Below are 13,001 nucleotides of genomic sequence, written 5' to 3' on the forward strand. Positions count from 1 at the left end.
CTCTTCAATTTGTAGGAAGGAGAGGACGTTCTAGCAGATACCTACAGACAAAAGTGAACAGTATGCACAAAAAGTTGACTTTGTCTATCCATTTTGTGGCCTCAGAGTTTAATTAATTTAAATGTAACCATTTCATTTAGGTATATCACTTTACCCCACAGCACAGTTTTTGGTAAATTACATTACAGTATCTTTGACAGTTGTATACCACTTTCAGAATTTAGTATATCCATACTCATTTGATCCAGACTGTAAACATACAAAAAGACCATAACTGATGTTATAGTTAATGGGGTGGGGAAAAAATAATGCACAAACTGTTACCATTTATTAACAGTTTCTTGTGATAAAATCTGTGGATTTCACAAGCACATTCACAACCACAATCTAGGTGCCTGTTTTGTTACTTCAGCATTAAAAGCACTAACGTAAAAACTAATAGAATCATCCCTAACACGGTATGTGGTTTGCTCTTTAAATAGTTTGCTAGCATAATGTTGACAGTCAAACAACCTTTTAATCACAGATTATAATAATAAAGGATGATACAGCCATTGCATATATACTTCTTTAATATCCAGGTATGGTGCTGGCTCTTGGTAGCGAAGTATAAGTCTGTGTCATGTCCCTTTAAGAGTGTGTAGAGGGCAGTTGCAGAGTTTGTGTGTGCATATGTGTGTGTATATGTGTGTAAGGCAGGGACAGGCAGTGTGTTCTCTTTTCGTGCTACTTGCTGTGGGAAGGGCACAGCTGACTGTCTGTGTACGTGTGTGTTTGTGCACACACCGGTGTATGTGTGTGTGGAGACAAGCACATGTATTTGTGTGTGTCTGTGAGAGAGAGAAAGAGACGGGCAGATAGAGAAAATACATTTCTGTATATATGTGGCGAGGCTTTTTTCTGACATGAGAATACAAACACCTCATGATGAGCAGACATAGTATGGCAGAGTAGAAGGAGAATAAAGAGCAAGAAAAGAGAGAAAGGACGAAAGTGAGGAGCATTTTCTTTATAAACGGCAAGAATTTCCCCTGGTGAAGTAGCGTAAGTTACATATAGCAACACACATACACATGACATACTGAATGCCGACAATGTCTTTACAATACACATACATTGAGTTTAAAGCACAAAAATGCAAGAGCAAAAAGTGTAAGAAAAGCCTCAGACTTTTCTATGCAATTTCTTTGTCCAGTTATGTGAATTGTGAATTACAATATTACACTATTACAATATTACTCACACATACAGAGGGCATAACTGCCAGCAATTGGTCTGGGTCTGCCTTGTCATTTTTTTCATCTTTAATCTTAATTTTTTAATGTTTTCATGCATTTCAGGCTACATCCACACTAAACAGGTTCAATTTGAAAATTCTGTTTTACAGTATGTGGAAACAATGTGACCCCACAACAGCATTTTCAGGTTGTTTTAGTAACACTCTCCAGCTACGCTGAAATACCAAAATGATTAAATAAATGAAAGTAGATACATTTCCTCTTCTTTGTCCCAATAAGAGTCGTATAGTCTCAGCAAGTGTAGCTATACTGTGTTTTAAGACAGCCAAATTCACTATGTAGCTCCCATTTTGACTTTTTTTTTTTTGTCTGACAACTGAATGAGCATAAAATAGTCATTTGAACAGCTCATAAACACTACCTGTCCCTCAGGTATTTTATAATCATAAAGACGTCTGAGAAAATATGAACATTCAAATTAAGAGATTATAAAAAGGGTTAGAATAGGCTAGTCTTATCATTTTCCGAAAGTTTTATTTCCCCTATCCACACTAAAATGAGAGGTTGGCATTTTCAGATTTATCCAATCTGGATACCACTTTCAAAAAAAAAAGAAAAAAGACACCAACACAGTGTGAATGGAGGACTGAAACAGTGAGAACAAGATGCATTTTTGAATTTAAATTTAGCAGTCGTAGTGTGAGAGAGAACGAGAAAGAGAGAAAGTGATGGTGTAGGTATCTTTTAAGCTCTATAGACCACAAACTCTATCACTGTCTCATCATAGCACCAGTATTGATCCAAGAACCCAATGATCCCCGGGAACACTGGCTCTTCCTCCTTTGCACAGCATAAACACAAGCAGTGTCATTGTGTGTTTCCTCTATTTTACCGAATGCAGATGAGCCGATAATGTCGCTGGTGTTTTGTCCACACTCTTCAGTCCCGTCCATCCATCCATCTTTCTGTCAACCGCACTCTCCAATTGCGTTTTCATAGACGTGCATACTTGTCATATTTGAATGATAATTTGTACCATGTACAATCATTCTACAAGATCTAAATGCGCAATGACTTCATAATTTCATTTTTTTCCCCGTTATGGTGAAATCATATGGAGCTGATTTGGAACCAGCCTGATCTTATGTTAACTATGTCATATTAGGCTATATATTACAAAACCGACCATGATAGATCGCATCAGATCTCTGGTCAGATGTCAAAGGAACAGCGTCTGTCACCTCTCACAACCCTTTTGTGAACCTAAACTGCTGTTTCACAACTTTCGTTTGGTATGATGTAAGTGTCAAATAGTTTTCTTCTTCTTTTTTGTTTTGTTAACTATGCTTGTGACCAAGTGTATCACTGTAAACTCAGTTCTGTTGCTGAATTTGAATGTATGTTACTTTCCCCCTGCAATACAAGAACTCTGGAGTCTTATTTGGTTCATTATTTGGTTTTCAGCACCTGGCATTTCTGCCCTACAAACTTCCATTATCATCCCTCTCTCATCCCATCCCATCTCCACCCCTCTCTTGCTTCTCCCACTGGTATCATTCTCTCCATCTTGCCTCATCACTCTCTTCTTCCTTCTCTTCCACATCATCGTCCTCTCCTCTGACCCACTTTCCTGCCTTCTTGCCACTATCTCCCTCTGTTCTTGTTCGTGCACCCACATCCTTCATCTCTATCTCTCTCTGTCTCTTTCTCTCCCCCCCCCCCTCTTCCCCTTCTTCCTCCATTTCAGTCTTTCCTCTTCATGTCTCCTGCTTGTGTTCATGCCTCTCCACCCTCACGCGTCCTCCCTCAGCTCCTTCTTCTTTCTGCTTCTTCTGGCTCTGCACCTCTCTCCTCCATTTCTTCCTCTCCATTCTACCTCCTTCAGCACCTTAGCTCTTCCTCTACTTTTCTCCCCGGTGCATCTCCATCCCTCCATTCTAACGCAGCCTCACTGAATATTCTCACTCTCACCTATTCTCTCAGCCTTTCCCTCCCTTCTTCCATATCATTCTCCATCACTCTAACTCTTTTCTCTCCCATCCTCTACCTTCTCCCTATCCCCCTCTTCCCTGTGCCCTTCTCCCTTGTCTTTCCCTCCTCCTCTCCTCCTCCTCCTCCTCCTCCCCTCTCCTCCTTTCTCCTTCCACCGTGAGTCATTTTGTGCTCTCTGTGCTCCCCTCACTACGCCACAGAGCCACTCAGGACAGACATTCATCAGCGGCCTGAGATGATAGATGCTGCTCACCACAGCTCCAGCAGCCAGTTAGCCTGGGGTGATGCCTTATGCATACAGATATCACCTGGCTGGCTGTGGTCTATAGCGCCTCAACCAGGATCGAATACACACAAATGCTCTCAAGTTTGCACACACACGCACAGCGCTGCCTGGTGTGTAAGACCGGCTCTGTGTGGAGAGAAAAACTTTGGTGCATGTAAGAATTTATTGATAAGTATACTTGCACTTTAATGAAGTGTATAAAAGTGTGCAGGCAATAGTGTTAGAATGGATTTTGTGTGTGTGTGTGTGTACACGTGTGTGTGCACTGGAGATTGTTAGGTATGTAAATTCCAGGGGAGTTAGGTTAATTGGGTCTGAAAAAGAGGTGGGTGTGTCTCTCTCCTCTATGACAAGCTTATTTACATAGCAAAGCTGTAATTACCCTAACGAAGCCCCTATCTTATCAGTGAGAGTGCACACACACATACACACACACACACACACACACGCAAACACACACACAGACACACATGTGCAATCCCCAAACAGGTTTGAGCTCAATCATGCCAAACCTGTATTTTTCATCACTCCAGATCCCTCTCAGAAGCATTCCATTCACATGTTCGTTTCTAATTGAATGGCATCCTTTGCTGTGCCAATCAGTCGGTTTGTTGGAATTTCTGTATCAGAGCTCATTGGCTTCTTACAGAGACGTGGGACCCGTTCCAGCACTTAGCAATCACTTCCTTCCGTTATCCCCCCACCCCCCCCAAGTATTCTTTTGTAAAAACAGGCTTTCCCTTTGTGAGTGGTTAATACAGCAGAAAAAAAAAAAAAAAAAAAGAGAGATTTGCTTTGTGTCATATTGATTTCAATCAAAAGATTCCAAGTCATTGTTACAGAAAATGAGACTATGTAAGAACACTGCTGACATTTGGAGGAGTCATAATCTATCAAACCAGCTGAAAGAATTCAAACTCATATTCCCCCGGTAAGAAGGCATGTTCAATCACATAGTTAACATGATAATTGAACCACAAACCTGTTATCAGTGTGTTAGCTCTGGTGTCAATAGAGTCGGTATTTAAGTGTGATCCAACCTGGAGGTTAGGACCCAACAAACAGGTTGTAAGATAAATCTGCAAGATGAATGGGAGGAACAGGATAGGGAGTTTATGCTTATTCTTTCTGACTTTATACTCTGATCTTTTCTTCTGTTTTTCTTACAAATTGCTGGCGTAGTTTCACCTCTTTATGTCTCTAAAATGTGCAATAATGTGCACGCATTTGCCAAATTTAGAGCAACACTAACAGAATAAGAGAGCTCTTGCATGAATGTTGAATTTTGGTGCAAAACATTGATCATATGACAAAAACTTTCTAGTTTTTTTGATTATGAAATATTAATGCCAAAACCTGATTTCTACCATTAGTATTTTGGGTAGTTAAAGTCATTGTTCACCTAATTAACAAAAAAAACAAAAATATATATATGTTCTCACTTTCCTGTAGTGATATCTAGCAATGGAAACAGTTTCAGTTATACTTGCTGAGGTTTGGAGATATCCATCTCTGTAGGTGTGTTCAGACTAAACAAGTGAATTTCTAGGTGACACAATTGGAAATAAATTTGGAAATACAAAGACACGACTAGACAGGAAGAGATGCAAATTCACCGTGGATGATGTAACTTTGTAAGTCTGCAAAAGTTTAGTTTGTAGTGAAGCTCCCATCCCAGAGCTACGTGATGGCAGCTCACGGACGTAGAAAGATGAGAAGAAAAAGGAGAGAGATTGGAATGAAATAACAGGGAGAGCCCTGGCGAGTCTAAGGCTACAACACGGGAAGGATACTACCTAAAGCTCGACTAACATCTGTACAGCTGGGACGTTGGTTGTTTGAGGAGAATAAACACAGACTTTGGAAACAAGCAATTGTTTAAATGTGTGAATTCACTGCACATTTAATCTGAACACACCTAAGCTCCTCCAATACAACTGAGGTGAATGCGCTTCTATTTGTAGTATCCATATCACTGTCAAATTACATTTGAGAACAGCAAAAACAATGTCAGACCTGAGTGTTAGCGTTCAATTAGAACTACTTTCAGCCAAAGAAATAGTTCCTGTGAAAACTGTTGACACTGAGGTCTGCAGACGATCCAGAGAAACTGGTTTCAAAATGTCATTTTTAAGTGCTTTGAGCAGCAACTCCAATACAGCACAGGTGAGATTCCATTCATCTCAGCTGAATTGGCGGTGGTACAATATTTAAACACACATATGTTAAAACTATCTTTCGGCATGGCTAAATATCACAAGGTGTAAGTGAAGAAACATGGTGGTTTATATTTTAGTACCTGCACTGGGAATGTCTCATCATGTCTTCACAACAAGACATCTATCTGCCCGTTTGTCAAATTGACACCAATAGGCAACCTTTCTCTATCACCGATTGTTCTTTTGGGTGAATATTAGTGTGGATTTTTCCTTTAAACAATATGCACTAAAACCCTCAACCAGCACCGTCACCCAGGCAGCACCCAGTACGCCCATCGCCTCCTTCAGTCTCTGCCCTTCCCTCTCTCTGCACTTCCTATTCCAACAGGAATTTAATCTTTCAAGCCATCGTTGTTTTTCCTCTCCCCTATTTTTACTGCTGCTGCTGCTGCTTGGAAGACCACAGACTGCCTCTGTATGCTGATGCCCCCCCACCCCCCATCTCCCCTCCCACTACCTCCTTCTCTGAGCCTGTCTCTCTCTCTCTTTCTGTATCTCTATTTGTCTAACTCTCATGCTCCCCGTCTCTCTGCATGTCTCTCTTTCTCTGCTCTCTGTCCTCAACCCCCCCCCGCCTTCTCTTCCTCACTTGTTCTCTTCTCTACTTCTTCACTCCTTCTCTCCCCTCCTTACCCTCCTCCCCCCCACCCACTCACCACCACCACCACCACCACACACACACACACACACACACTTTTCCTTTTTTCTCCCTCCTGCCTCCCTCCTGTCTGTCTATCTGCTGTTTCATAGCTCTGCTGTACGTGCCACAGATTCAGATGGCAGTCAAATGGTAGACGGAGACAAACACGGAGACACATGCATGCAATTACATGCTCGCACACTCTCACACACACACACACACACACACACATACGTAAATGCATATGCAGACCAGCAACTGCATGCACGGACAGACTCACATCTACACACACACACACACACACATAACTGTGCACACACACCTGCGCACACAGACGTGTACATTCAGTTGTACAAATACACACTCAAGTGTCATATACGTTCAAGTATTTCAGTCACCTCCCTCAGTCAGTTTAGTAGGGAGGATATTACTCTTGGAGCACAAAGCTATCAGAAAACAGAATGCAGGAAATATTAATGAGAACGGAGACTTTTCTGAGAGATTAAAAATGAAGAAAGAGGGAGTTGTGGAAGAAGTTGGAATATGGTGCAGTGAAGCGAAGACAGTATGAAAAGTAGACTTTTCAGGTGTCAGGGTGCGTGTTGTCATGAAAGTATATGATACTATTTGTGTACTGCACTGTTTTAATGTTTGGGTGAGAGGGAGACAGCGACACCAAGAGAAAGAGAGAGGGGTTAGGAGGGGAGGGGGGGAGGGGGTTGGGGATGGGGGGTGGGGGGGGGGGGGGTGGCAGAGAGGGAGAAACAGAGAGGAAAGAGGTCAGTCTAAGCTTATGAAACATTTTCTAACCTAACCCGGCCTATTTCTGACAGGGCAGGACTGTGGACTTGCAGTCAGACACACAAGTTCCCAGGGTTGACGGCGACATGCCTTTAGGGTCTGACACATATAAACACACAGGGGAAGATTCACTCAGGCACGCACACAGTACTGTAAGTATCTGAGATACTGTAGTAACATGTAGGTTTACAGCCTTACACTATTCAACTGAAAGGGCCTTTTTGAAACTGAAGCCTCATCTGACCTTGGAAAACCTAGAAGATGCTCCAAAAGTCAAAGTGTTTAAGCCCATTTATTTCTGTTTAAGTTAATTTTCTTCAGAACTGAGAAAAACATGCTACTTATTACTTTTGGTACATATTTTTGTGTGTGTTTAAAAGAATAGGTCAACATTTTGGAAAATGCATTCATTCACTTTCTTTCTTCGAGCTACATGAGCAGATTGGTGCCACTCTCATTTCTGTGTTTTACATATGGGCCTGGCGCCAGGAGGCAGTTAGCTTAGCTTAGCATCAAAACTCTTGAAACAAATGCATTTAAAACGTGTTTGCAAAAATGTACATTTTTTCATACAGTTGTTTATAAAAAATACAATTCTCCACTGCTTTTTTTAAAAAAAAGATGCAAAGACTATAAAAGCTAAGCTTGCAAGATGATGTGTTTTTTGGGCCTCAATTGCATCTCCATCTTTGGCTGTCACATTAAATGACAAATGCAGAATGGACCATCATCACAAATAATATCAGGAATTGGTGAGAGGCCTTACATGCCAAATCTTCATGCTGTGTGTTTTTTATGTTTCGATATCATGTATTTATGTTGAGATCCACTCACGCTCTGGCCTTGCTCATCCAATCAATAACCCTGGAGTATTCCCTGAGGATTCTGATTGCATGTGCTAATGTGTAGACGCTCAGCTGACTCCGAGAGTGAAATAAAATTACGATAGAAACAAACCAAAAAATAAAATAAAATAAAAAATCTTGCACAAATAAAATTTGTAAAATATATTTTTGCGTATGAAACAAAAATGATAGAATGGCTACCTCTGAAGGACAGAAGCATTTCTCCATGTTGTTCGCTATAGTGACTGTATGCTGAGACACAAGCAGGAAAAATGTAACCCTGATCATACGCCCATACCTCATAAAAGTGGAGTTAAGTCGCTAACATGCACATTGCTGCTCCGAATAGTTATAAAGCTCGGCGAAAGTTCAACGAGAAAGATTACTTTTCACATGTTTAGTCTTCCTTTTTTGTGCCTGTTCTTTTTCCTGCCTCGGTTATTTCCTGTGGGTTCTCCCCTGTTCACTTCAACCATTCTGGTTTTGCCACAGCCTCTGCTCAAATCATCCTGTTGCTGTCAGAATTTGAAAACTGCTCCTTTCTCTGCTGTCAGCTTCATTTCAGTGTCCAACTGATGCAAGAGCAAAAACCAAAAATGAAAGGACAGGAATGTTTACATGCCAAAAATATGGTGTTTTCTGTAATCAGATAATGTGGTGATTTTTACAGATAATATTTAGCTACTACAGGGGGCTGGAATTTCTTAGGTATCTGTATTAAGAAAAACATTCTTAATGCTGGCAAACTATCTTCGAACAAAGTAACTAACCAGTGAATCAGTCAATCAATAATGCAGGAAGTATAAAAGTGTATTTAGCTAAAATATAATGGAAAAATAGTTTTTCACCTTCATATGGGGCCACCACTTCATTCAATATACCACAGAAGCACAAGTCATACATTTGGTATGGATTCAGCAATGTGGCAATTTTCTTTCTTTTTTTTTTTTCTTTAGCTTTTGTGTGAAGAATTCACAACATAAAGTGCCTACAGTCTTTTATTTACATTTGACCTGAAAGCTTGCGACAGAAACATGTGTCGACTTGGATGTCAAATTGGATCCAGATTGCATGTCCTCTTGAAAACGTTTGAACAGTTACAGGATCTTTTTTTTTTTTTTTTTTTTTTTTTTTATCAGAGACACAAACATGAGAGTGCGGTGGTATAATTGGCTGCACAGGCAGTCTACAGATGTTACTTTCTTTCAACTAGCAGAGTAATTTCACATGCTATTTTTTCTGTCACCTTCTGAGATTTAGGATGGTGTGGTCCGCGTTCCTTTCTCAAGTGACCATGACGACTTTTCCATTCATAGCCCTGTAACAGCTCTTAAACATAATAAAAACTGCCACTGTAAAAGTGAGTTGATCAATTTTCAGCTCTTTTGTGAGTGTCTCGTGTTTTCATAGCTTAAGAACATTTAGTCACCTAATAACCAAAAACATGTTATGGAACAATTTTTCCGACTGTAATTTCTCATTCAAAAGTTTTCTTTTTAAGATACCCTTCATGTTCAAAACACACGACTTTCCGAGATCTTGTCTTATCTATAATCTATAATCTACAGTAGGTTTATGTTATGATCATCAGCTCTAATGAGCTCAGCTTTGCTTCTAAGAAATCATGTTTATTCCACAAGTTTGGTATGTGCATAGTCCTAAATACTACGATACCCATGAGCCTCAGTCACCGTTGCTATGGAGAGGAAGTCGGTCAAGGCATGAATCAGGGCTGAAATGAAAATTGCTTCATCATAAAGTGAACCAATTTATATTTCTAAATATTTTATTAGCTCTCTACAAAGTGTAATCTTTATCTTCTGCTCTTTGTTGGAGGTACACACAGCCAAATCTTAAGGTTAGTGAGTGGATGTTTCTGCAGGTAAGTTGATATCTCGCTTTATTTTTAAAGGCAGTTGCTCATCTGTTATAGGCTACAGATTCAACCTGGAGAATTTTGTGCCCATCCAAGTCTTGGAAGTATTCAAACATACACAGCATGTTGCTGTCAATGCAGAAACAAACACCCAAAATAATCCACTTTGCAAGTCTATAAACTTAAAGCTGCACTAACATTTTTATATAAGTGCTGCCTCAAATGGCTGTGTATTGTGAAACTGGTACAAACCCACAGCAAGCAGCTGTTCTTATTGGAAACCACCCACTGTACACAACTAGAACTAAACAGACTATGTTAGCAACTAGCTGAACGAAGTGGGGCAGTTAGTGACTAAAGAGGCAGTTCTATTTCTCAATTAGCCAAGACCAAAAGCTATAAAGAGAGTGAATATCGGACTGCTATGGCACACGTGAGAAACGCTGCATTTGTCCATACTCCAATTTTACTATGTTCCTCCTCTGTTGCTCCTGATGCTGAACTATTTGTTTTTTTTCCTGTTAAAGGTTTTTCCATATCCAAATCAAGGGTCTAAGGATAGAGGGTACCTTATCCTGTGATTTGTTTTATTGGGCTATAATGTACTTGACTTTACCTTAACAGATGTCTATAGCCCACTCCTCATCTCTGCTTGAGGCGAATGGCTACATTAGCTGCTACTAACATAACACACACAAACCTCCCTCTGAACTAGTTGTATTGTGGGTAATGTAGGCCCCAGGTGTTTACAAGGGATAAGAATGCCTAGAACAAAGTGGATGGTATTTCTGGTTCTGCTGCATTAATTTTAATGGTTTTTTTTGTCTTAAACTGTCCATGGCGAGTCTGACGATGTTATAGGACTGCAAGACTAAACCAGGGGAGTACTCACTTTATAAAAGTAAAGCTAAAACTAAAATCTAAATGGGAAAATGAATAGTTTATTAATCAATTATTATTAATTAAAAAAAAATGTTTTCCCAAGCAGGGAACTTCTTAAGAGCAGCTATGTAAAAGAGAAGAAACAGCGAACCAAAGAAAAAGTAAAGTGTTAGAGACTTTTTGATTGCCCAAAGCTGTTTTTGCAGTTCAATCTTCACACCTGCTTGCATTGTTGTCTGTTCCTACTGTTTTGAACATTGATTTTATTTGGACCACACTTGTTTTCTTGCTCCTGAAAATGTACAAATCATTGAACAAACCCTTTATAATTCACGGTGCATTCAGATCCCCATTAGTTCACATGAGGGCAACACTGATTCTTCTGAGGGTCAACAGGAAACATTCACAACTTCAGAAATGGACAGAAATGTCAGAGGATAGAGCTGTGTGCACAGCAGGTTTATGAGCGGCACTGCTCTTGCTCTGCTATTGTCCGGGATGAAGAGTTTTGTCTGAAGGTTTGGATACATGTGTTGTTGACTGTCTCGCCCCTCGGCCAAAACTACAGGGCCTCCTCTCCCCCCTGTGCAGGGCCCCTCAACCTCTCTCTCTTTCTCTTATTCTCAGCCATTCACTCTATCCTCCCTGTCGATCTTCTGCTTTCTCTCTCTCTCTACTCGCTTTCCTTCTCTTTCCTTGCTCCTCTACACACACACACACACACACACACACACAAACACACAAACACACACACCCGTTCTATCCTTTTGCCCGTGCTCACTGCCCATATCTTTCTCCTTTCTCTCTCCTTACCCCCCCTTCCTCACGTTCCCTCCCCTCCCCCTTCGCCCTCCACCCCTCCACCCCCCACCAACCCCCAATCCTTCTGAAACAGAGTGTGTGTTCTGCCACGCGCACACACACACACACGCACACACAAACCGGTGCTTTACCTCCCCTAGGAGTTGTTCTTAACTCGCTGACTGAGGCATGCTCTGTATGTGTATATGTGTGTGTGTCTGTGTGTGCGTGCGTGTGTGTGCGTGCGTGCACATGTGTGTTAATGCGGACCGTGCATGGGGGGTGGGGGTTAGCATGTTTTTGTGTGTCTGCGCTGCTGACTCCACACATGATCCCCATTAGAGGCTGGCGGGAGTAGAGACACACACACACACACCCACACACACACACACACACACACACATTCATGCACGCTGCACATGCACTTTTATCCACACCCACACACTCTATTCCATGCTCACACACATACACACACACACACACACACACACACACACACACACACACACACTCATGCACACATGTAAGCACACATGTACATGTAGGTATACATGCGTTCACCACACACACATGCACAGTGGGGTTCTGTGGGGCCTGATCCCAGTTCACCCCTGAGGCTTTTCCACTGACAAGGGGCCGATGTTGGAAACAGTTTCTGAACAAAATTTTGAGCATTTTCATAGCAAAAAAAAAAAAAAAAAGCAGTTTCTCAGACACTTAAAACTGACCGTGTTCCGGCCACTTAAACCTGCTTTTCTAAAGCCTCAGCAACCCAGAGGATCGGGGGTGGGGTGACGTCATCACCATGTAAAACCTAACATCATTCCAAGGCAACCGCAAGTGTCCTTAGAAACCAGATGCGATGTGAGAAAGAAGGAGAGACTGGGTTTGGTAAAAAAAATTACAGAATTAAGAGTAAAAGCACCATCCATCAGTCAGCTGAAGGGGCCAGTGCTTTTCTGGCAACACGATTCATGAGAAATCGTGTGGACTGTAACATTTGCAAAAACAAGCTGGGAGAGCGAAGCCAAAAAATGTGGACAGAGATGAACAAGTCCAGGTTCTCCCCGAATAATGGAATAAATGGTTTACAGGGGACCACAACAAAGTCAACAAGCCCCCTCAAAAATAACAGTGGAGTGAATTTTCATTTGTGCAGTTCTGTGTTCAGACAGAGACTATCAAATAAAGTGAATGAGTAACTGAATGTGGCGCTGCAACTTTTGAGATGATGTTTTTATCAAATACAATTCAGAGATGAATGTATCAGATTGTTGGAACGTGTTCTTTATCTTACGATATAATGACTGTGTAATGTGGGGTGTTTCTTCCGACCACAGAGATAACATGGGCCTAACAAGTCTTGCCCTTGATTGCACTTGAATGGTTGATGTGTGACAATAGCTGTGAGAGAAATGAAT

Source organism: Trachinotus anak, unplaced genomic scaffold, assembly GCF_046630095.1.
Source record: "Trachinotus anak isolate AG129_WGS33_773 ecotype Australia unplaced genomic scaffold, CSIRO_AGI_Tana_v1 ptg000015l, whole genome shotgun sequence".
Classification (NCBI taxonomy): Eukaryota; Metazoa; Chordata; class Actinopteri; order Carangiformes; family Carangidae; genus Trachinotus; species Trachinotus anak.